The 26,171-nt window shown below is 45.0% G+C and overlaps 1 pseudogene; it reads right to left on the reverse strand.

Moving 5' to 3' along the window:
• Positions 1 to 20,510: 20,510 nt before the first annotated feature.
• On the reverse strand, positions 20,511 to 25,029 carry LOC146193204 (uncharacterized; annotated as a pseudogene).
• Positions 25,030 to 26,171: the final 1,142 nt, after the last annotated feature.

Consider the following 26,171-nt stretch of genomic DNA (forward strand, 5'->3'; position numbering starts at 1 on the left):
CATGAATTTTCAATCCAAGTGACTCGCATGTCGTTATTACCTGTGATCTCTTCTTTCAAAGTTACAGCATGAAATGAGTTGCCCGTTAAATGACAGGCAATCGTTTGTTTCCACCTAGTGGACAAGCCTCCCAGCATGAACACTAAGCCGTGAGTAGCGAAGGTATCTTCCGGCAGTGAACCATCAGATAAAGGCAAGGTAGGAGCACCGAGAACACTGCGACATGAATGATCGTAAACGAGCCCTGGTGTAACTTGCATTTCATCAATCATTAATGTGGCGTGGCGTTCTTCAGGCTTCATGAGGTTTACCTAAGAAGAAAGACAATAAATGCCACCGAGTCAAGATTTTGTCCACTATAGCCACATCTTAACATTGATGTACTGTCAATTTTGCAACCAATCCAGAAACATTGCTGAAATGTCTGTACTTATATTTAAAGCAAAACAAGTGAAAATCGAGCAGATATAATGTATAGCAATCGATATCGATCTCGACTGTATTGTTAACGCCATCATGAATTTACAGCTGTCTAGTACCTCTCACGTCGGGGAGTTCTAAGCCACTGCATCAGGTTTCAAAAATAATTTACCTTCATCCGGAGTGGCTCGAGTAAGTCTTGAAGAAGTCCAGGATGGAATTTGAAGTTTTGTATGTGACGTTGGAGTGTACGCTCTGTCGGAAATGGGGAACCGAAACTTCTCGTAAGACTGTAATCCGCAGGCCAGACGTAGCTTGAGCGATTTGACAAGCGTGTTGGCCTGCCAGTGCATACCTTGGCTTGAAAGCCGCTCCATTGACCTCATCTGGTCGTCACTGACTTGAGCAGTTCCTTTTCTCTTTCACTTTTGAGATATCTTCTGGCAGCCACTAGCTTCCTTTCCGATTGTTCTTGAAGGCACTCCAGCTGTGATAAGTGGTCTATCAGGGCTTGATGTGTTGCTAAACAAAAATGTTCACTCAGATTTCAGAGGCAACTTTTTAAAATGCTGAATTGGCGTAATTAAATTTTACAAAACATACAAGCATGCTGAAGGTCAGATGCAGGAGGTTCCATTGTCATACCGTCCAGAGAGAAATGCGTGCCTATTTGTGTATCTGAAAAAAAACATTGAGGGAAACTTCAGCTGCACCTTCAAGGGCATGACGCGACAGAGTTACCCCACAGGGGGCACCTGTTAAACAGGTGTTTGTGTGTTTTCTGCGACACCACGGACCCCGAGCACCCACGCTTAGCCGTGCGTGGCATCGTCGTGTCTGGGGAAAAGGGGATCCTGGTGGTTGAGCCAATGCAGAGGTTTTGGACCTTAAAAGGCCCCTCGGCGGAGGCAACACACCACTTTGGCCCACGCTTCCCATAGACAGCACCTCCGGCCTGACCCGACCGGGGGAAATCGGCAGTCGCCTTTTCCTGTCCTCCCCTCCATCTTTTGCTTTCCTGTCTTCTTTCTTACAACTGTCCTGTCTCCTCTTTTCATGGATTTTTCATTTTCCAGGCGGCAAGGGTTAACCTTGTGTGGCCTGTGTTACGCCATATTTGGTTATAGTCAGGGTGTAAGGCTGGCGTGGGCTGGACTTTCTCGGAAGCTCTTGTCCCGTCTGCTTGTTGGGCTCGGTGGTGGGTGGCCGCCACCCTGGCCGAACATGAACATTATTTTTATGGCTTCTTTACTCTCACATGATCGATCCCGAAAAAGGGGTCGCACTGATGAAACCTCCAAATTCTTCCTGAAAAACCCAAACAAGTTCCCACGATTTCATGTAGTGCACAGTGACAACGCCGAGAAAACAGCTAGACAAATCTCAACTTTCATAGTGACCAAGACACTTACAGAAGTAATAGGTCAGGGTTACAACATGAAGAAACTTCCGAACGGAGACCTATTGGAAATCTTCTATAATCATCAGCATGAAAAACTCCACAAAGTCTTTTGGTGAAATCCCAGTGACCATCAGTCCACACCGTTCTCTGAACACTGTCCGCGGAGTTATCTCTGACGATGACCTCATATCCCTAACCGAAGAGGAACTTCTAGAAGGTCTTAAAGACCGCAACGTAACAGATGTCTATAGAATAAAAATGAGGCGTGATGACAAAGAGATTCCGACCAAGCACCTAGTCCTGACATTTGAACAAAGTATCCTCCCCGAATGAGTCGGAATTGGCTATGTGAAACTTCAACTCAGGAAATATATTCCAAATCCTCGCCGCTGTTTCAAGTGCCAACGCTATGATCATGGCTCCCAGACCTGCCGCAGCCAGCTGAGATGGGCAAAATGTACTTCCCGTGAACACGATTCCCAGAAATGTGAGGTTCAGCCACATTTGTGTGCCAACTGTGAGGGTAGTCATCCTGCCTATTCACGCACATGCCCAATACGGAAACAGGAAAAGGAAATCATTACCATCAAGGTAAAAAAAAACATAACTTTCCGAGAAGCACGAAAGCGTGTTCTGTCAAAAAAACTTGCTTATTCTGTTGTGGCACAACAGGGCACTGAGCCACAACACTGTGGCACCTGCCCAGGTTTCACACAGTGAACTGGGAGCAGGGCCATCCGTGCCCTTGGTGGCTGCGGCCAGCGCTGCGCCATCACCAGAAAAACAGGCTGCGCAGACCCCCAGGTCAGCCGGCCTCAAGGCCTCTCACCACGTGGTGAGGGGAAACACAAACTTACCTGTGCGGTCTGCACGGGCGTCCAGCGTGTCAGAAGACTCTATGGACACAAGCCAAGGCAATCCTGTGCCGTTGACATCAGACGGACGGCGCAGCTCTTTGGATCGACAAAAAATAGAAAAGCCCCGAATCAGAAGGCCTGAAAACAAAACTTAGCTTTCTCTACTCATTTAATACAAAATGGCTTTTTTACAATGGAACTGCAGAGGACTTAACTAATATGAATGACATAAAATACTTATTGGCCACTCACTCACCACTACCCTTGTGTTTGCAAGAAACAAATTTAGGTCCCAAAATAAGAACATACTCAAAAACTATAGTCTTCCGTCGCGACCGAGAGCAAGCTCTCAGGCTCTCAGGTGGCGTTGCCATCATAGTAAAAAATGGAGTAGCAGTTCGAGAACACAAACTTAAAACTAAGTTTGAAGCTATAGCAGTAGCCTTACAGGCTTTTAAAACTATAACTGTGTGCTGCATATACTTAGAGCCACACCTTAAATTTAGTAGTCATGAATTAGATCTTTTAAAGCAGCTTCCAGAGCCATTTTTAATAGTAGGAGATTTTAATGCACATTCCATCCTTTGGGGCAGTAGGAAAACAGATACACCGGGAAACCAACCTACTGTTCATCTAGTTCAGGAAAAATGAGCTTTATTAATTTATCCCTCAGCTCACCCTCTATTTTTACAGATTTTAAATGGGACGTTTTAGATAATCCATACGGAAGTGATCACTTACCTATACTAATCAGCTTAACATCTTCACCACAAATCATCCCATCCAAGCCGCTACGCTGGAAGCTGCATTTAGCCGATTGGGCACTGTTTCGAGGGAAGGCCAGCCTAGAAAAAATTACTCCAGATAAATATAATATAGATGAACTAAATGAGGCTTACACAAATTGTATCCTACTGCAGCGCATAAAGCAATTCCTCAGTCCTCTGTCGTGGTGAAACAAAATCACAAAGCCTGGTATTCAAACGAATGTAAACAAGCAAAAAAGGAACAAAACAAAGCATGGGGAATTTTTTCGCAGATACCCAACACACGACAATTTCGTCAAATTTAAAAAAGCAAGAGCCAAAGCCCACTACATCTGCCGCCGCGCCAAAAAAGCCTTCTGGCAGAACTATGTAACTTCAATAACAGCTCAACAACATCAAAACAAATGTGGGAACAGGTTAGAAAGCTAAATGGCAGCTACTCTCCATTTACCATTCCCCTTCTAACAGCCCCCTGAGTACAGACAACTATACAAGAACAGGCTGACATTTTAGGTGAATACTTTTCTGCAGTTTCCAGTTCATCACACTACACTCAAACATTACTAAAGCACAAAAACACAGTAGCGAAACAAAAACTCCCTACAAGTAGTGGTACAAAAGAACCGTATAATAGCTTAATTACACTACAACATATAAAAAATGTCCTAGCTGCCGGTAAACAAACTGCACCTGGTCTGGACCAAATTCACTACAAAATGCTCGCCCACCTATCCGAACCTGCCATAGAGGCACTATTAAAATTTTTTAACAAAATATGGGTCCTAGGAAAATTGCCAGAGGCGTGGAAAAAGGCTGTTGTATCATTTTTGAAACCCGGAAAGGAGCCGACATCTTCTGGTAGCTTAGGCCCATTGCTCTCACCAGCTGTTTAGCAAAATCCTTTGAAAGTGTTTTAAACATCAGACTAACTTTTGTTTTAGAATCTCATGAACTTTTAAACATTCATCAGTGTGGTTTTAAAAAGGACGCTCAACAGCTGACCATTTCGTGCGTCTCGAAAACACTATCAGAGAGGCTTTTATACACCAACAGCATTGCCTTGCCGTTTTCTTTGACCTTGAGAAGGCATATGATACAACTTGGAGGTTTGGGATATTGCGCGACCTGGCAGATTTAGGCATATGTGGCAGATTGCTAAAGGTTTTAAGTGACTTTTTGTCACATCATTCGTTTCAAGTACGTCTTGAGACCACTTTATCAAGAACCTTTCTGCAGGAGAATGGTGTGCCCCAAGGGTGCATTTTAAGCACCACACTTTTCGTTGTAAAAATGAATACGATTAGTAAAGTAATGCCGAATTCTATAATGTATTCACTCTATGTGGACGACCTTCAAATAGCCCACACATCATGCAACATGTCCACGTGTGAGAGACAGATCCAATATACAATAAAGCTAACAAAATGGGCCAGTGAAAATGGGTTTAAATTTTCTCCGCAGAAGACAGTGGCAGTTTGCTCGCTCAAACGAGGCATACAGCCCAATCCTATCTTACACCTAAATGAAATCAAATTGCCCATAAACAATAACCATAAATTCTTGGGCATTACTTTTGACAAAAGCTCACTTTTCTCCCTCACATACAAGCACTAAAGAAGAAAGCCTCCAAATCCCTAAACATCCTAAAAGTCCTTTCACGCAAACATTGGGGATCTGATAGGGCATGCCTTTTGCATATATATGGATCAGCTAGGCAATCATATCTAAAGAAATTAGATCCAGTGCATAACTTAGGCCTCCGCCTTGCTTGTGGTGGATACAGAACGTCTCTGTGCATAGCTTCTATGTGGAAACTAACGAGCCTTCACTGAAAGATAGAAGAGCGTTACTTACATGCGCATATGTCCTCAGAATAAAGTCACAAAAAAAAAAACACCTGTGCTATTCAATGGTCACAGCTTGCCCCTCCAGAGTCATTTTCACAAATAGGCCTCAGTCAACGAGGTCATTGATAATGCAGTTTGAAGAGGCAACCACATTATTTAAAGACCACTTAACATAGATATAAAGCCCCTCCACCCTCCCATTGAGCCTATACGAATGTGCCTGTGTTGAAAGGGCAGCTTGTGCGACTCAAAGTCGAATGTCTGGAGTATTTCCCATCTTACCATCCCATTTGAAAGTAGCTCTTCTAATTGGCAGCTCTTGAAAACTCTGTAGTGTCATGTGATCTTGTGATGTCACACAACCCGCCTATCAATGAGTGCCTTGCCAATACACCTGCCTATTGCCACCTGCCAGAGCCATGCTCATGATTTTTATTTTTCGGTCACAACGCCGCCACCGCATTTTCTGCAGAAGAGGGCCTTTTAACGCTGTCACGTTCTAAATCATCAAACACTGTCAACATTACCTTGCAAAGCCTGAGACTCACCATCAGGAAAAGACTATTTGAAAGCTTAAGCTTTTTTTAAGGGTAGCATAAATCACAATTTTTTTCTACCAGATCATCCATAAATGGATTATGTTGGCATTATGTTACTGTCATACAAAACAACGCCTTTTTCAGGCTTTAAGTGCATAATGTGTCATGAATGGAAGCCAACCCTCCTGCCATAATGACTTATAAAGTCACATGGATACCAAAAAAATTTTTTAAAGCAAATAAAGAATGCTTTGAGGTCCTTATGATGAACTTATTTTTTATATGCAGGTTATATATTGCTCCCCTTCACAGTGGTCCTTACCACTACATGAATAAAAAAGACAAATCCGAAAACATACCCTCACTGGATCCAGCAGTTCCTTCTGGTCACCATTGTGGGCATTCGATTTTTTGCCATACAGCGACTTGCTGGCATACTCCTCTGGTGTAAACAATGCCCGCAATAAAGAGTGAGCAAATTTTGTGCCAGAGTTCTTTGCATCAGCCTTGATTCTAGCTAGTGTCCCTTCATTAATCAGGACATCATTGCCAAGGTCAACCTGTGGGCAAGAAAAGAAAAAATTGTGCTTTAACCTTATGCTGTTATTGTATGCTTGTTTAAAAATGTTATTTGAGGAATACTTTCTGTATCGCTACTACTATATAGAACTGTTATTTAAGCCGTACCTTCTACATCACTACAAAATATTGTAAGAGCAAGTGTATGGCTAACCTGGCTTCAGTTTAACAGAAGTACCAGCACGGTGACCCAAGGCTTCGCAACCTGAGGGCAACATCTGTCATGACTTGGCCAAGTGGCATACAGCTGCCAAGCAAAAATTTATGCTCTTGATTTTTCGGATATCCCTGATTATTCAGAAATTTTCGTAACACTACAACATTCTCCATAGAAATAATGTACAGGAGCACCCGATATTTTGGATGCATCACAAATCGTTGCTTGATTTTTGAAACTATTCGCATCACCAGAGCACAACTGACAGGAGCCAGGCCGCCATAAAATACCAATAGTGGAATGGAAGGCATAGAAAATGTAATCAAATAGCGCAAAATTCAAGAAAAGTATGGCATATAGATGCAGGGCACTTTTGCAGTACGCCGCAGTAGCATTCTTCACAATGACCGACTGTGTATTGGGATGCTTCAGCTCACAGACTGAGGACTACACAGTGAAGCAACATCAAAACATGGGGGTTCAGCAAACTCGCAGTGACAGGATTGCTTTCGCATCTGGATTTTGTCCAAACCCACACATTATGTAGCTATGTGCCAACAACACTACAGTCATTGAACACTGCTTACCACCTGCTGTCTGTGTCAATACTGCACAGTAGCCCTGCCTACATGGAATCGACAGCACAGGGTCGAGTCAGCGGCAAGTAAGCCAGGTCTCCCTTACTCGACGCACTTGGTGTCTACATGAACTCTTCTAGAGAGTAAACAGCAGTGCCTAGCATCGTGATTCAAAGTTATTGTGCGAGATTCCTGCTCGTGTTTGATTCCACTGCATGTAACGATCAAGAGTTTTAATCATTATTTCTTCCCAATGATGAGCGCTAAAAAGCATTTATTTTTGCTGAGGCTCAAAGCTGCTCCGGAAGCTTTTTGATCCAATAGTTCCCCATAACTCCCTGACTCGGTAGCATCTACACACCTTTAGACAAATGGGTGAACCAAGTGAACTTTACCTGCTTCACCACCTACTTCACTTGACCCGACTGGGCCTCAGTTCGCAGGTCGAGCCAACATTTCGACAAGTGGGCTTGTCTTCATCTGGGCAAAGCGATCATCACTGGCAGGGGTTTAAATACGCTTTCGCTTCCGAAGAAGAAAAGCTGGGAAGGGGGAAAGTGGGTGAGAAAAAAAGAAGGTCATAGAGTAAAAAAAATGTTTTTTCAGTATGTATTACTCAGCATGGAACCAGGGATCCTGTGGCTTACACAATAAAAACGGCAGTACCAGGAAAAACTACAATACCCAGTAGATGATTAGTCACCATTTGAGCAGGTTTGGTGCAGATACACCTTTCAAAGGAACAGGCTTTGCAAAGGGCCTTGATAAGGGGGACAATTCTTAAAACTAACAGAATAACTGCAAAGTGAACCACAACTGACATACAAAAAAAAAAAGAAAAGAAAGTTCCAGGGCAAACTCGGGTAACAAGTGATAAGGAGGGAATGTGTTTGGAGAAACATGTGCAACTTATGCTATTGCTGAGGGGAATAGTGTACATGTGCTCTGAGTAAACTACAATTAACGCTATATGGGATTGTTTTTCCGAAGAGTTATGATGCAGAGGGAATATACTTAAGGGATTCTAACGTTCTTGAACTTGATGATTAGTCCGGTGACTAATCATCTACCCAGTATTGTACTTTTTTCTGGTACAACCACTTTTATTTCTTTTTCAGGCCACAGGATCCCTGGTTCCAGGCTGAGTAATACATACTAAAGAAAAATTTTTTTTTACTCCACGACCTTCTTTCTTCTCACCCATCCTCTCCCTCCACACTACACTGCTTGACTTACTTTCTTCTCACCTACTTTCCCCCTCCCCAGCTTTTCTTCTTTGGAAGCAAAAGCGTATTTAAACCCCTGCCAGTGATGATCGCTTTGCCCAGACGAACACAAGTCCACTTGTCGAAATATTGGCTTGACCTGCAAACTGAGGGAACTGAGGCGTACCACCTTTACCCTTGTTCAGTGCTCCTTCATACTATGGTATGGCTCAGAAGCAGACCCCCTGGGCTCTAAACTTTTCACAAAAACTGTACATGAACTCTACAACTGTTTTTTTCTTTTACTCAACAGGCTTACTTGATTTGTCTCTTTGACCCGACTCGGGCTAGTCAGAGTCAAATACCAGAATGAGCACAGAACTGCTGATGTTGTTCTCGTCCAAAGTGGTAGTTGGAATATTATGTCAAGGGAGTTTTTTTTTTCCATAAATTTTAATTTTTTGGACTGCCCCCTTTTAGATGTTTCTGATGTCTAGCAAGTTCCAACTGGTCGTCGACTGATACAGGGTCCTATGCCATCCCGTAATTTTTTTTCGAGGGGGAGGGGGTTCTTTTGAAATTGAGAGCTTGGCAATTTTGGGAGCTGATACAGATAAATTAAAAAAGACACATCATATACTTACCAACAGGCAGGGTTTAGTCTGCACTTGAAAATTAGAAAAATCATTAGTGTGTTACATCCTGTAAGATGATTACTATTTCAAGAAATAAAAGGCTGGTGTGAAATCATTTGCAATAAAATGAGAAACTGAATTTTAGTAAGGCCCACGTTTCATCCTGTGACTATCAAAACGCATGCAGGGCTGAACCTACGGTTGAGCTAGCTTGACGAGCCCACGTAGCTCGGCAAAGGTAGCCAAACATCTCTACATATCAACCGAACTCAGAGCACCTTTGGTGACACATACTGCTCTAACAGCATGATCCTCCCCAGCTGATTTTCTCATTTTCATAGTTTCTAAAGCTTTATTAACCTCATTCTTTTCATGTTTTTGAATACTGCCAATCTCAATATTGTCCTGACTACTTGAATACTCTATAGATGAGTGCAGAACTTCTCGGCTGCTTTCACTATCTTGTCCATATTTGCGATGACATTTCCCTCCTTGTCCCTTAGTGCATACATGTGATTTTTGCCTATGACCAATTTCTCTTTGAGCATGCTCTACAGGACGGGGGCAGCCTTAAAGCGGTAATTTTCCCCGTGTTATTCTTCCTTATGATATCCAGTTTATTCCTATAGATTAGCTTTGATATCTCTGCCAGTTCTATCCTGTCTGTTGGGTTTGAAGCTTTCATACTTTGGTGTTTCTTAATCAAATCATTTGTCTATCCCCTTTGATAGTTTACTGGTATCCTAACTGTCCTACAGTCTACTCTGCCGCAATCTTTCTGATAGCGGCAGATAGAATGATATCTCTCTTGACCATGTCACCTGCTAATTACTGCCTGCCTATGATCAGTCAAGGTGCCCCAGGTGAAAAGGTGCCGACTGTCTTTTTTCTTTTCCTTCTGTGAAGTGGCCAGGAAGGAGCGAAGACCTTGTCAGTAAACAGCAGGAAGGTTGCCTATTGTCCGGTTGAGGTCTTCTGTATATTCCATGATTCGAGTAGGCGTCTTTTTCGATAATGCTACACTGTGCTTTTTAAATGTCAAATCAAGGTCAAATCAGACACATCTTGGTGAGCTGCTTTTGCAATATGCAGAGCTACTGCTCTAAAAACTGTTGAAAGTCACATCAGTAACAGATGCATGTTCCTTGTTAATGGCCAAGAAGCTACTGTCACTGAATTTTCAAATATTTTTGAAGTGGTTACATCATAAAGTTACATGAATGTGATTGTATAATATGAGTTATGCTTGCTCAGACTATGAAATTGTGTAACTGCCAATGTAATCTCCAAGTGGTTACTTCGAATAAGTTTGAAGAGGGTGACACGCAGTCTGTGGCATCACTGGGTAGCTTTAGTGCAAGTTGGGATGAGTTAAAGCCTGCACAGACACTATAAAATATACAGCCACCAGGTAGAAAGTTAACAGAACAGCAAACATAAAAAATTTTAAGGAAGTTAGTATTACTTCCTTCTGCACCAAGGCAGACCACTCCCACATGCTGAACGATACATCAGTAGGCATGTTATCATGCAAAAAGTGATGGAATAATGATACTTGAAAGCTACTACTACCTAGCAAAATATCAGCACTTCACAGCATGTAAACTAAAAAAAATGAACAGCCTGACAGAGCACATATCACTTAGCAGACGACAACATATACAACTTTCCTGTTAAAACATCAATTCATTCTTGATTAAATATCTTGATTAATGACCGGAATTTACCTCAGAAGTGAACAAAAACTACTGCTTGCCTGCTGACTTCCCATAGATGAAGACTCTCCAGTAGCTGCATCAGCTAAACGCGTACGTTTTTTTTTTTCAATTGAGGAACGGTTGCCTGAAATATGTCCAACATCACGTGAGGGTCCATGTCACAATTTACAGCACTAAACAGGGCGAGATGGTACACTGCATTAATATGACCAGTTCTTAACAAGTAGCTATATTTGATTTGTGGACAATCGATATGTCTCCCAGTTAACTGCAATTAAGGGTTTAAAGAAGGCAGAGTGTCCTAGGCAAGTGAAAGTACTGTTGAAAGTCATGTGGCTTAGCTGGTTCGCCATATTTTTTTTTCTAGAGAGACAGTTGATTTGTTAAGCAATTAGTCAGCTTTATAAATATTAGCTTCTAGAAGAAAGTTTAGATTGTGTTTCATTTCATAGGGTTAATAGTCCGAAAACGGATTAGGCTATATGTGATGCTGTAGAGGAGAGCTCTGGAAATTTTGACCATCAGAGCATGTTTAACATGCACTGACACTGCACAGTACAGTGGTGACTTGCTCTCTTCATCATCAAAAAGTGGCCTCTAGGTGGGATTTGAACGTGTGCCCTCGTGTTCAGCTATGAAGTGCTATAGCCATTGAAACACCCCAGTGTGGTTTTGCCAAAAGTACGTCTTACTACAGTGAGAGGAACCTCATAAATAACCACTTAATTACACTATGTACCTACACCCATGCTTTATTCTGCAGGTTCTTTTTTCTGTTTTTTTATTTGTTTATATGAGGACACAATGCTGCCAGTTTACAGGGGGCAGAGAAAGCTACTAGCACGTTAAAATTTGAAGCTACTTTTTCCAAGTTAGGTGCTACTAGATGGCTGTAGGGAATACCCATTGGCCTATTTATTTTGAGATCGTGATTATACTGTTTACTTCTTTTTCCCTTTATGCTTTGGAGAAGCGACTTCACTACTCCCGTCATGACTGATTAAGGGAAGCCTGCATTTTGAAGCCTAGCTATCTGTAGCTGGAAGCTCGCGTAAAGGAAAGAGAAAGCGTAAAAGCAAAGAGAAATAAACAGTATAATTCCGATGGCAAAATAAATAGGCCAGTGGTTATTCTCTACAGCCATCGAGTAGCTAATAACTTGAAGAAAGTAGCTGCAAATTTTAAAGTGCGAGTACTTTTCTCGGCCCTCTGTAAACTGGCCGCGTTGTGTCCTGATATAAACACAGAAAAAAAAAACCTGCAGTACAAAGCATGGACATAGGTACATAGAGTGTAATGAACGGGGTTATGAGTTTCCTCTGATTTATGGTAAGACATACATTGGGCAAATGGACGCTATTTGAACAAAAGGTTAAGGCAGCATGAATGCTCAATGGACTCTGGAATTGGGTCTAATCTGCTACTGCATTGCAATAACTGTGATCTAAGCCAGTACAAATTCATTCTAGAAAGAATAGTGGTTTTACAGACCTAGAAGTTGCAAATGCATTGCCTGTGCACTGAAAGAAGCTTTTTGAAATAAGATAAAGAGCCAAAATTATGTAATCGTTCCCCTGGAGTGAAGAAAGCTTTTTAGAAAGGTTTGGTGGAGAAAATAACAAGTGTACGAGTTGTGCTGCTATACTTCTTGTACTAAGAGGACGAAATTGTTTCTGAATGTATTACGCCATTACATGTGTTTGTTTCTGGTTTGTATGTTTTCAATTTTTTTTTATCCGGTATCTTCCCTTCACAACCCCTCAAACATATCACTGTGTCCCAATCATCACAGGGCTTTTTTGTTTGCCTGTTCTGCAGTGGCACAAGGTGATTAGTGCACAATGCATTGACGAAGGTTTAAAATGTTACATGGTTTTTTTTATGAATTTCTGAGGGGGTTGCCTTTTTTCTTTTTTCCCTTCCGATTATGCGTCTTCTTATCCCTTCCAAAATGTTACTTTGGTCTTATACTACGTGTCAATTTGTATTTAAGGAGCTGTCGGTCATTTGTATTGGCTGTAGCCCACCTTATATTAAAAATATGTATCTCTTTATCATTAGATTACTGCACAGCTTTATGATGTGTACGTTAGCTGATAGGTGGTGTGACAGTATCCCTATATAATATGTGTGACCTTCAATAAAAGAATCATTTGCCAGTAGCATGTTGTCCTGTCTGCCTCATGTGTTCTTCTGTTTTGCTCTAGCTTTTCTCCCATACAATCATGAACCAACTGGCACAGGAACAAGTTTTATGCCAACACTACATGCTAACATTAATCGCATTCACTAAAGAGCTCCTGCCATGATGGCACAGTGGTTAGGGCGCTCGACTACTTTGCTCAAGGATTGGGGATCAAGCCCCCGCTCTCAGCGGCCGCTTTTCGTTCGAAGTGAAAAGCAAGGCACCTATGTGCTGTGCGACGTGAGTGTATGTTAAAGAACCCCAGGTGGTCGAAATTTCTGGCTTCCACTATGACGTCTCTCATAGACAGAGTCACTTTGGGACGTTAAACCCCCAAACCAAACCAATCCTAAAAAGCAGAGCGACTCAGAGCCTATGTGTGGAGGCTTCTGTACTCTCAGCACTTTCAAAAACATTCTAAGGTATGTATGTGCCTAGCCCTACATCAGCATGACTGGACTGTACAGAGTAGTGCTTTATGTCAATATAAGAAATTCTGGAAATGCCATGGCACCTGCATGCGTAGCTAATCAGGGCACTTAAGCATACATTAGAAGAGCTCAGCTAAGGAACAATATTAAAAGTAGGCCAACTGTTAGCAGGATACTGTAGGTGCCAATCACAAGAACAAAATACAAAAATAGCTTATATTATTGCATCAATTTGGTACCAGCAAGAGGGGAAAAAGTTCTTCAGGTTCTCGTTCTAGAAACCTCATCACATAAAACTTATTACGCGTATCCTGAATAAAATGTCTGAAGACAATGCAACTCTTTCCAATTTGTTTAGGCATGAAAAATTCGAGTTGAGCGAGTAATCAATAGAACAATCCTGAAACCGATTCTATTCTGTTTGTATTTCTCGCCTTGGTGCATTAACCAAAGCGATCCTCTACCTTGATTCCCACCAAACTGCGTTTTGTTCATCGGCGTCGGCAGGATTTTGGCGGAAAGCAAGTGGGGGTAAGGTCTGGTGTGGCTTGGGGGAGGGCAAGCGCACCCCCCTAATGGAGTCGACGTTTTTGTTATTGCGCCTTCAACTGTGGTACCCAGAACGTTGTCTAAAACTCAGCAGCAAGCGACAGCAACAGAGCGAAAAATTTCCAACAGATTGTAACTGAAAACTGGCCGCCACTCGTGCAGTGGCGTTCGTTAGACTGGGACAACAATGACATGAGTGCGCCGCACCTTGCCACCGACGATAGAGCACGGCGCATTCCCAGACGCTGCTGAATTTCTCGACGGCGGCTGATATCAATAAAGTTGATTCTATCCATCCATCCAAGCTCCAACGAAATGGGAAAAAAAGGGCGAAGAATTTCAAGCGTCCATGTTTTAAACAAATGCAGCGTTTATACAAAATAAAATGGTCCCCGAAATCTTCGAGCCAATCGAAAGAATGGGGAGGGGGGCAGTGCGCGTTTCCGAACATCCGGCAGGGGGGTCCTACTCGAGCGCGTGCTGCACGCGTTGTTTTGAGGTCATTTCCTGGGCACTGGCGCGGAAGCAGTACACCTCAGTCGGGCACATTAGCTGAGGACGCTGCATATAAAACTGAACAATGGTGGGGAAGGAACAGCATATAATGAAGTGACGAAGAGTGGGAAACTAAACAATATGAAATGAAATTGTTGCATTAGTCCTGCTTCGGGCTGTTGTACTGACGATTTCTGGTGAGCCTACACTGCCACGCACTTACCCTTTCCAAACTGTCCTTTCGAGGGCGGTGAATTCAAAACATGACATTGAAGTGATGATTTATTAAGTTTGTTATACCCACCTACCCTACTCATGACTGATTACATGAACACTGAGCAGCGATGAATTCGTATTCAGATTGACCGAGTTCTATAATCGGATCACATACGCTGAAATAAATTAACGGAAGACAATATTAGCGAAACAATTTCATCGCACTTTATTTTTGAAAGTACACGCGCCAACTGCCATTGAAAGAATAACACAGTGCACCGGTAACTATGCACCACGTGGTTTAAATTCAAAGAAGGCAAATTTTTTTTCGACGAAGTCGCCGTTCATTAATTTACTTCCAACAGCACCTGTGCAGCACTTAACCTATGTGCAAGTTGGCAGCAAGCACAATACGCCGAAGCAGAACAATACATGCATCTATACGGAACATTGTGTAACAAAGAGCCAGTAACAATCGATGAAAGTAAAAATCTCCCAGCTATAGACAAACAAAGCATATACACGATAACATGCTCATGCTTAGTATATAAGAGAAATGCGCAATAACTTAGACAGGACACAGGAAGAAACACATACAACAGTTCACGAGCGCAACTACCAACTGTTTAATGGGGTGAAGCAACAACAGCATATATACAGAAAAGCAGAGCATGCGTAAAGGTAGAGCAGGCACACACATCACAAACACCGCAATATACAGAAACAAATCAAGATATGAAACTTCAGCATCATAGATCTGCAACGAAGCATCACTTACGCAGCGATCAGATAGTTTTTTTGACATGGAAGGCCTCTAAGACAAGCCGGTCTTTCACATTGGTACTCCTGCCTTGTGGGCTTATTAGGGGACGGTCTTCCACCCCGCTTCTACTCCGCAGGTGCAACGTCCTCGCTAGCGACCCGCGGAGGGAACAAAGGGGACAAAGGACGGGGGGCGACACATATAGTTGATACTCGAATGCTATTTGTTGCACTTGCAAATAATACAGAACATGCCGGCTAGCTATACATCAACAAGGTTTTCCTTGGAAGGGCAAGGCTACGTAAGAAGGACTTTTGACTCACCGGCTGAGAAATGGGGGTGCGACTTCGGCGGCGGTCATTTGCACGCGCCGTGAATATGGCGGCCGGGATCTCCCGTGCGCGCCGCATTCTTCGGCGACAGCGTGCGGTATTTGCCGGTCGCTTCGCCGTTTGGAACCAGAAGGCGTGTGGTCGTGCACGACGGGTCCTCCCGTGTGCGCTGAGTACTCCGTACCCGCTATCCCCCGGCATTTGCCGGGAGAGGCGGCGGGAGACGACCGCTCTCGTTGCCGGCTGGATCCAGCAGCTCTCTCTTGTCTTCTCGCGGGAACCCGCGTAGACGTCTCGGTAGCGCATCCATCGTTGATTCTCCTTCCCCCAAGGGGATGTATTTACCTCCTCTCCCAGCTGTCGCTGCCACGATGCTCTCCGGGGTGGTGGTGACCGGTCGCGGCGAAGGGGGAGGAAACTGGTTTTTGCACAGCCTAGAATCTTTGTCATCTCAAATCTTGCCCTACACGTGCTAATGCAGGAAGAAATGTGCTTTACAAGGTTTGAATTTTTGTCATTATTGTCTACATTTTTTGCATGCTCCCGTAGCCGGTCATTAACGCAACGGCCAGTTTGGCCTACATAGGAAGAGCCACAAGAAAGGGGCAAGCTGTACACCACTCCTGTGGCGCACTTAACATAGGAGGTGCCATGCCTTTTTTTGCAACCCCTTTCACAAACGCCAGAAATGCGGCAGCAAAGCTTTAATAGCTTGTTGGGGGCTGAGAACACCAAAGGTACATGGTGTCTACCAGCCCCTTTCTTCAGTTTATGAGACACCTGGTGCACATAGGGGACCACAACCGGCTTTGAAGCCGAGTAGTCAGGTCTTTTTGGGGCGCCTTTTTGTTTCTGCAAGAGGGTTTCAGCAACGGCAGATATAACCGGACCAGGGAAGCCTACCGCCAAGAGGCGGGAAACCTGATAGTCGACTTTCCTGCATGCTATGAGGGCACGACTTGTGAAGCGCCGACTCCAAACAGAGAACAGAGAGACGCAATGGCTCTTTTTACAACCTTGGAGTGTGAGGAGTCGTATCTTAGTAGCTCCTTGTTAGCACGGGGGCAATACATATGGCAAACGTGGTTACCGCAGAACGTAAGTTTGAGGTCCAAAAAACGTAACTCATGATTATCAAGGAGTTCATGTGTAAAAACCAACCCTCGTCCCAATTGATTAAAAGTAGTTAAAATTTGTGAAACAACCTGGCCAAGGGATGTAAAGGTCCCAGACGTTAAAGGATTAAAAAATCGTCAACATATCTAAATACTTTTAAAACCGGGCCATCACTTAGGGTTAGTTGCAATGAGTGGTCAATATAAGATAAAAAGATGTCGCATAAAATGGGTGCAACACATGAACCCATGTAAAAGCCTTTGCGCTGCAGATAAAACTGGATGTCATGAAAGATAAAGGTAACATCCAGCTAATACTCTAAAAGCTTTAAGAAATTATCTGTAGAAATGCCGTTCTGGAATGCCACCGCCCCCGAACTTTCGATACAATCTAACAGAGGCCAACAAGTCAGCATGTGGGACAGAATAAAACAAATCTTGAATATCCACGAAGAAGGCAGAACCTATCTGATCGCTATTTTGCAGAAACTCGGCAACATCAGCTGACTTTTTTTACCAAGAACGGATCGTTAAAGGAAATGCATTTAAGCTTAGCAAGAAGGAATCGGCTAACTTGGTATTGCCAGGATCCCTTCTCACTTACAATAGTCCTAAACGGAAGATCAGGTTTGTGCGTTTTTGCTGTAAAAAATATTGACAAAGAATTCTTAGAACTGGCATCGATTGCTGCTAAAGACGTCAGTTGCAAGCTCTTACAAAAGTCATTAAATTTGGTTTTCACTCTCACTTCGCTTTTTTTTTAACGGGTGCAAAGTTTTTGCGAACGGGCTCGAGTGCTTTTTCTTGAAAGAAGTCGCTCGCTGCGAGAGTGCCCCGAGTGACGACAAACTTCCCCCTCGCTCTCGCGCGGGTGCTTATCACGACTGATAAATTCCTAGTGCGGATTTCGGCTACTCTGAACGGTCTCGTCGAAGAGTAGTGTGAAAAGTGTATAGTTCCCGAAGGGAAAATAGTGGCAGCTGCTCCCACTGTCGGCGCGCTTCGGCGGTAACGCCGTCGGTGGCTTGCCTGCCTAACCAGTCGGCGGCTGGCACGCTACAAGAAAAAAAAAAAAGGCACGGGAAACTTTGCCCGAGCCTCGAGAAGCCACTTTTCAGGCCTAATTTTTTTTCTTCACTCTGTCAATAGCCGTGAGAATGCCAAGTTGGGATCGCGGGAAAAACACAGAAAAGAGCTGTTCTTCAAGAACTAATGGATCCGCATAATGAGAGCGCGTGTGAAATGCAAGCAGAGCCTTGATGCTGCGCCTTAAGTGTTGCAAAACTAGCATAGTTTCAATTCTTCACTGTGTCAAATGGGCATAGGGCACCTTTACTGAAGTTATTCGTTATGCGTGTGAATGGTGACGGCCTTTTGATATCAGTTCTCTGTAAGAGAGCTCACTATGCACGGAGTCATGTTGCACATTTGTGAGTCTGATGCGCGCGATTGACAATGTCCATGCATGAGGGACAGGTCTTTTGTTTTTGTAAGCTTGGAAGGTACTACAGACCAAAACGCACAGAACATTATCTGTTATTTTCTTAGCACCTAGGATAAGCTTTTTTTGGGTACAGTATAAATGAATGGGACACTACCGCAAGGGCTGGCTGACAAAGCCGGTGAATTCTTGACAAGAAGAGAAACAATTCCCCCTTGGCGTTAGTAGTGTTGTTTCTTGAAATGCTAATTTTATTTCTTTAGGTTGCGGGCGCGTGAAATGATTCGCGTTGAAGGCAGGTTTCTTTACGAAGCGGCGCACAGTTTACTAGGGTGCTATGAGACGTGAGAAGATTTTTTAAACTCTATTCCCGATAACTGCAAGCTAAGTATGCATTCTGCTGAATCTGCAGAAGAGTGCCGTGTTATGATTTACAGCGTCTGGTAACTCGGACGTTCTGATGACAGCAGTTGCATGATGACGCGTTTTGGAAGGACTATAAAGACAGAGCTGCGGTTCCTGTCTATACAGCAATCGAATTGAAAAATCGCTTTCTCCGGTCATAGGGTAACACAAAATGATTCGCCATTGAATGAGGATGTTTGCTGCTGTTGGTAACTGTTGCAGCTTACGGTTTTTTTAATGTCCCGAATCAACTCGGGCTACGAGGGACGACGTAATGGAGTGTTCTAGATAATTTTGACCACCTGTAATTGTTTAACGACCGCTGACATCGCACGGTACACAGGCGCCTTGTGTTTTGCCTCCATCGAACGCGGCAGGATCGAATTTGCCTCCTAGGGCTCAGCAGTCGAGCACTGAGTCACCGCGGCGGAGAGGTAACTGTGGGAATTGTAGCCGCCACTCGGAAATGGGTAACAGGGCATGCGATGGAAATAAGTAGTAGAAGGAAATCTTGCTCTCGTAGGTGTCCGTTGTACCTGAAGAGGCCCTATCCATGCATATCAGGGATAGTTGTCCTTCGTAGGCTAATACATTGTAAATACGTGGGAGCGTGCGGTAAATTTGCATTACCGAAATTCTGAGCCTTGCACAACTACGGCCAAGATTCCCTACATTTTGGCCCAGATTGAAATACGGGAATCCACAGGTTCAAGCATTTTGATGGCGAAACAGGGCATTGGTGATACACTGGGAGACCGTTTTATCCATCGATCCCTATCGTGAGCCGCTATCGCCGCTCAGCTTTCATTTGGTGCTGGCGATTCCCACGTGATCATGGTCCGATATGACGGCTATATTAGCTTTTTGCAAGTATGTCGCCGCCGGTGCCTATCGCCGAACGAAGACGAATCGTCGAACTGAGCTTGCAGGGCACTTCGCAGCGAGAAATTTGCCGGATTACTGGCCGTTCGAGGAATGCCGTAAGTCGAGCTTTACATGCATACCGGGATGAAGGTGGCCGACTTCATGACGCGGAGCGCAGTGGTCGACCACGGATCACCGACGAAGAGACGGATCAGCTGATCGTCGCAGCTGTTGTGGCAGACCCCTTCATTACTTCCGGCGAGATACGTGAAGCCTTGGGTCTTCAGGTGTCACATCCACAATACGAAGACGCCTCACAGAAGCAGGATTAAGCAACTCTGTTGCGGCCCAGAAGCCATACCTTACAAGCAGGCAACAGCTTCAGCGGCTCCAATTTTGCACAAGCCGTGCAGCACTGGACGACCACCGACTGGAGGGAGGATGTATTTTCTGACGAGAGTACTTTCTCCAGTCGGCGGGACCAGCAGCAGAAGGTCTGGCGCAGGTATGCGAAAACCGTTTCTCCGATGCTGGGTATCCAATTCGATACGCATACTTAGCAGAATTGCGGGTCTAATATTATTTTCTTTCTGTAATATTAGAAGCGCGTAAACGTTAGCACATGTCATAAAAAGAGTTGAGCACTGACGTTAAATTAAGCGCCCTTCAGCCATTTGTGCCATTGCTTCAAAATAATGTAATTCTCGTATTTTTTTTCGGCGCATCAGATAAACATGTTTTCAATGGCTATGGTCTGTCACAGCGGTAGTGGTGTAATTTATCTTCTCTTATTCAATACCGGCCCTTATGCAGTATCCGTGTGCAAAAAAAAAGTTATGGTCTTGATTTTAGGTTGTCAAATATCAAATATTTCTCTATATAGTCTTGTAATATAACATTCGGCTTTTTTTGGTCTGAAGATATCGTATAAACCTGTTTCGTTCTCTTCGTCTCCTCCGTCCACGCTCCTGTTTTACAGATATCTACCAGAGTACACGTCAAGCGTGCTCTCAAGTGGCAGGTGCGCTGTGAACGTGTGGTGTTGCATCAGCAAGGATGGCCTGGGCCCCCTCGTGCTTATTGACAGCCGCTTCAACGCATCCGCATATGCTAACATCATTGAACAGGAGCTGATCCCCCATGCCGCGCCGTGGGCACACTTCTAAACCAGCTGGGAATCCGCACGCTGGAGTGGCCACCAGCAGGTGCTGACCTAAACCAGATTGAGAATGTGTGGGGGATGACCAAAAAGGAACTGGCAGCCCGGAATTTACGCACGGCTACATCAGATTAACTGTGGAGTGCCGTGCAACAGGAATGGGACAGGCTGCGCGAGAGCGTTGTGCCGGCATTATACGAGTCTATGCCGCGCCGTGCAGATCGTGTAATTGCCGTGAATGGTCAATTTACGAATTATTAGAGCACCATTGCTTTAATTTTTGTTTTCAAGGCAATAAAAATCTTGTGAGTGCCCGGCATTTTGTGGTAACTTATTTGAAGGGGGTGTATGAAGCGGGGAGCCAGAGTGCCTTGCGTTTTCCTTCTGATGTATTCGCTGTATCGAATCAATCAGGACTCGTGTGGCGCACGTTTCTTCTGCCAGCGTGCCGAGCCGATCCCGCAAACATGCACTCAATACCAAGCAATCTGATCTTCAGCTTCGCCGCGGGAAGGGCCCACAATAAGGATCGAGTGATATAAGGCGGCTGGCTCGACCAGACAGTCTCTCACCATGAGAATAACGAGCCGTACCTTGCGGTTCTGTATACAGCGACTCTGCCTCGTGGAAATGTTTATGCGAACAGGAGAGCAATATTTAAAAGGATGCACATAGGCACGGACCGTGAGATGACGCTGCCAAGCAGTTTTCTCGCACTTCCAGCGGTGTGTCTCCACTTTGCCTTAAGTACGATCTGGAACAACACAGTGAGCAAGCGAAGAAGCAGAAATATTTCCAGGCGGGGTAGCAGCCATTCAGAACTCGTGATCTGAATCCAAATCCTTCTTAGAAACGCGCTTTCCGTTTAATGAAACAAAAAAAGCTTGTTACAGATCGCCGACTGGAATTTACTATTAGGTGCATTAGACGAGAAAAACACAGACGAGTTCCCAACTGACTTTTTTTTATCAGCATGGAGAAAAATTTGGAGGACGCTTAAGCTTCGCCTTCAAGAGTGGAACGAGATAGCGTTATTGCACCTCGTTCGCACCGCCCACTCATTCGCTCGGTATGCTCTTGAGTCACACAAAGACATAGTTTTCATACTCAACACTTCTAAGTGTACTCGGTGTCTCGGAGGGAGAAAGCCGGGCAGCGACGCGCCATGAAGGCGGACGCGATCATGGAACTGACGCCTTGATGGGATCGTCCTCTATCTCGCTTGGGAGCACCACGCAGAAGCATGATTACTCGGAAGCAGCTCGGCACACATCGCAGGGGAAGCTTTCCCAGCAGAAGCGCTACGGCGCAGCGATCATGTCAGATGCGTCCGGCATCAGACGCTGCACCTAGCAATCGCGCTGTGAGCGAAAAGAGGAGCCGCCTCGCCTAAACACCACTGTTCGAGTGACGCACGCTGGATGTTGGAAGGGGAGAGAGCAAGGGGCATCCTCGCACCGGTACCCGCGCGGCCCGAAGGGGAGAAGCGGGTGAGCGAAGATAGTAGGTCCATTCGTTTCGGCTGCACCTTCTGAACTGGTTCACAGCTGGTTCACTGCGGTGCACGGATGGTTCAACACTTTGCAGCCGCAATACAGTGGTGCAGTTAGAGCGCGATACTAGCGCCACTCTGAAACGAATGCTGAGGTGCAGATGTTTTGCAAAAGATCTGCAAGCCTTCTGCTCCCCGTGTGCCGCTGCCTCGTTGTGTTAGGTTATCTGGGAAGCCAGTGCAGTATGTATTCTCTCGCTGACAAATTTGACATATCGGAATCCTCAGTGCATGCGTGCATCGAAAGGGTGCTCAACTTCTTGCATAGCATCAGTGAAGAAGTCATTTCATGGCCAAGCCAGCAAGAACGAGAGCGTATAAAGGCTGGCTTTTTGTCAAAAAGTGCAGGCAAGGGACCGCGGAACGCCATTGGCTGTGTGGATGGTTGCCACGTGGAAATAAACACGCCGACGGAGTCAGCCCCCTCGTATTTCAATCGCAAAAAGTTTCCCTCTGTGATACTCCAGGGAATATGCGACGACAGGAATAAATTCATTGATGTGTTGGTCGGGTTCCCAGGTTCAGCCCATGATGCTAGAGTTCTTCGTGAAGGCCCGTTCTACGACGAAGCAGACAAAATGCGGTGATGACTACCTGCTGGGAGATAGTGAATACCCGTTTGCTGCCTTGGCTGCTTACTCCCTACAGGGACACTGAGCACAACTTCCAGGTATGGAAGAAGAAATACAATAAATGTCATTCCCAGCAAAGAACTGCAATAGAGAACACATTCGGCCTTCTCAAGCAGCGGTTCAGAAGGCTGTATCTGGCTGATGCTGTTACCATCAAGCAGTGCTGTCTGATCGTCATGGGTGCATGCGTATTACACAACATGTGCAATGCAGAGCGGGACTTCTTCGACGAGCTTCAGCAAATTCATCAGCCTGAAGAGGTAGGGAATGATGATGAAAATGACAATGTCGACCGCAGTTTGGCTGTGTACAGCGAAAGCCTGCGAAAGGCCATAGCGCAGAAGCAGTGCTGAGTCCATATTCTCCAGAAGTGTGCACCAGTGTCAGTGTTCTTGTGGAATGAATAGTGCAACATCGCATGTATACTATTGCAAATACAACAATGTTGCAGCACATTGTCAGGTGGAACCAATGAAAATTTATCACAATCAATGGATGCCGCCTTCTCGACAGCCGTGACGAGGCGCTCAAGCAGTGTCATTTTTTTTTTCAAAGCGGTCAGCTCTTTCTTTCCTTGCCTCCCTGAATTCATCAAGGAGGCCTGTTACGGAACTTTCTTTCCGCCTTTTTTTTTCACGGTGGTTTTGCTGTGCCGGTATTAAGGGCTGCGGCTCTTCATCCAAACAGCTATTTCCCTCTTCAGTTTCGTCGCTACAATGTGAAGGAAGGGAATGCTTAGCTTCTGAATAGCTGCGGCTTAAGAATTTGCAGTAAAGGAACCCACCTGCTTTTTCCTATTGTTTTTCCAGGTGCGAGGAGCACAGTTGGAGCTATCTGATGTTCTTTCTCAAGAACGTCGTTCAACTCCCTGGAGAAAGGAATACAAATTAGAAGCCTGAAAAAGCACAATGCAGAAAACAGACTAATGCACTCACTCTTCATGCTCACATGACGTCCTGGAATGCCCAGAAGAACCATTTTTTGCCTTGGCCCTTTTATACGATCGCTCAAGGCTCTTCCATTTATTCTGCACCTGCAGCGCCGTGGTTGTCACCGAAAATTCGGCAGAAATCAGGTCTGCCAGTTTTTGCCATAAGGCTTTCTTTGTTCTAAGGAAAGAAACAGGCACAAACTCAGCCACATGTAAACTCAACACTTCTGCTCTTTATTTTGCATCTAAATGCATGTCGAGCTCAAACAAAAATTATGCAACGCTGTCATTTCACATAAGAACCATGCATGTTAAATATGTTAATAAGTGTACTTGATTTTATAAACTACTGCCTATGCATCTGGTAATGCTGGTCATGATCAAGTTCATAAGCTTTAGTGTGTCATCTAATTTCAGAGCTGCATTTTATATCGCCGAGCCCCTGAGCATGCAGAAAGCTACACATGATATGACAGCTGCTTCAAAAAGGCCAGACTTGATGACACATTGGCCTTCACTGCCTGAAATCATGCAGAACTATGGCCATTCGAAGCTATTTAGACTATCACTCAAATATCCATTTAGGGTTACTTGCCGAAAACCACCCTTCTTCCCGACATTTTCCTTGAGCTCCTTGTACTTTGAGATCAAAAAGCGGGCCTTCGGCCCATTCCAGAGGTCAGACTCGGGGAGCCTAGGCGCTCATCGGGCGTAACCTGCGCTACAGGTGATGAAGCGACCGACGCCACGGTTGGAGACGGCGCAGGCGACGCGGAGGCCGACTCCGCAGGTGGAGCCATCGGTGGTGCAGCCGTCTGCGTTGTGTCTCATCACAACGGACACGATCTCCCCATCTGTGCACAGAAAAAAATATGGGAACGTATGACGGCTTGGACGCTTACGATTTGGCGCTAGCACTGGAACAAAGCTATATATTAGATGTTAGTTAACAACATAACACACAAGTATGTTATCATAACTTAACATCCAATAGGTAGTAGCGAGAATTACTGCAAAAAGGCAGTAGACAGCTACAGCGCTACAGTGAACCAAAGATCTCTACAAAAAAAAAAAAAAAAGAACCACGTGCGTCCACATACGCACGCCCGTTGTTAGTGCACGTACCTGGCGTGGCGTAGGCAAAACATTCACCCTGACGAGTGCGGGCCCCGTTTTTGTCGACCACAGGCCTCAGCGTCGTGAGCTGGCCATTTATTAGCACGTTCAGTGCTCCATCAATTTCGCCTGCTGCCATCGTCTGCTGCGTCCCGCTCTGCACCACCGTTGCACACAACCGGCACCTCCGACTGCGGTGGTTCAGAAATTTCGTGAACCAGCCCTGCACCTTTGCTGAACTTTTTGAAACGAACGGTAGGGTGCAGAGGGCGCTAGGCTGCACCGCTGAAACGAATGGAAGTTGGCAGCACCACGTGAACCAGTTCAGGTGGTACAGCTGAAACGAATGGACCTAGTGATCTAAAGAAAGGAAAGACGCTTGATTCTACAACCCATGAGGGTGCATGGCGAAACGTCAGGAGCGAGTGGCGCGCCACGTGTCGGGGCAGCGCCGCACGTTGCGAGGAGGGGTTCTTCTGTGTTTGCCGCAAGATGGCTCTGCATGTGCGCAGAGCGCAGAAGAAATGTAGCGGAAACGTACTTCGCTACTCGTGTAACTGCGACTTCTGTAAGTAACATGCTCATAATTACCGATGTACACCGCAATATAACGTTCTACGGCACGTTTCTAAGGCAACACCGCATTCACTAGAAGCGCTTTTGTACCGCTTTCAAGCATCGAACTCGTGGCTGAGTGAAGCTGTTTGAGTCGACCCTAACTGGACGGCAGTGGCAGCGGGGAGCCGCCACCAAAAACAACCGGGAAGAGACGGCCGCCCTTCAAACCGCGGCCAAAGCAGAACGTCCCGTCCGAGCCAAGGCAGGCGGTGAAACCGCCTCCATAATCCTTTGGCCTGTGTGGCCAGGTGGACTCAGTGAAGACGGTGCTGGCTGTGACCTGTACGGCGCCTGCGAAAGACTGGATTGGGAAACGCTGCATGGAGGCTTTATGCACTGTGAGTTTAGTGTTTTGTTACCCGCTACGAACTCTTATTAGTGAGGCTTTTGTTACTAAACATGGCGATTAATCTCGATGTAACACTTCGTCTAGCATCTTTAAATGTCCGGGGTTTTAGAGCAAGAAGACGACAAAGCCAGCTGCGACGCCTAATTCTTAAAAATGACCTTGACCTAATCGCGATCCAAGAAACTAAGATTGAAGGCGAAGAGCTAACTGATCGTATGGCGTCGTCCTTTTCTTCTTTGTACGACGTATGCGTCTGCCATTCCGTCGGCGCGTCGGGTGGCTGCGTTTTATTTATTCGTAAAAGTTTAGGCATC

This window comes from Amblyomma maculatum, chromosome 4 (genome assembly GCF_055883805.1).
Source record: "Amblyomma maculatum isolate TAMU_Amacu chromosome 4, ASM5588380v1, whole genome shotgun sequence".
Classification (NCBI taxonomy): Eukaryota; Metazoa; Arthropoda; class Arachnida; order Ixodida; family Ixodidae; genus Amblyomma; species Amblyomma maculatum.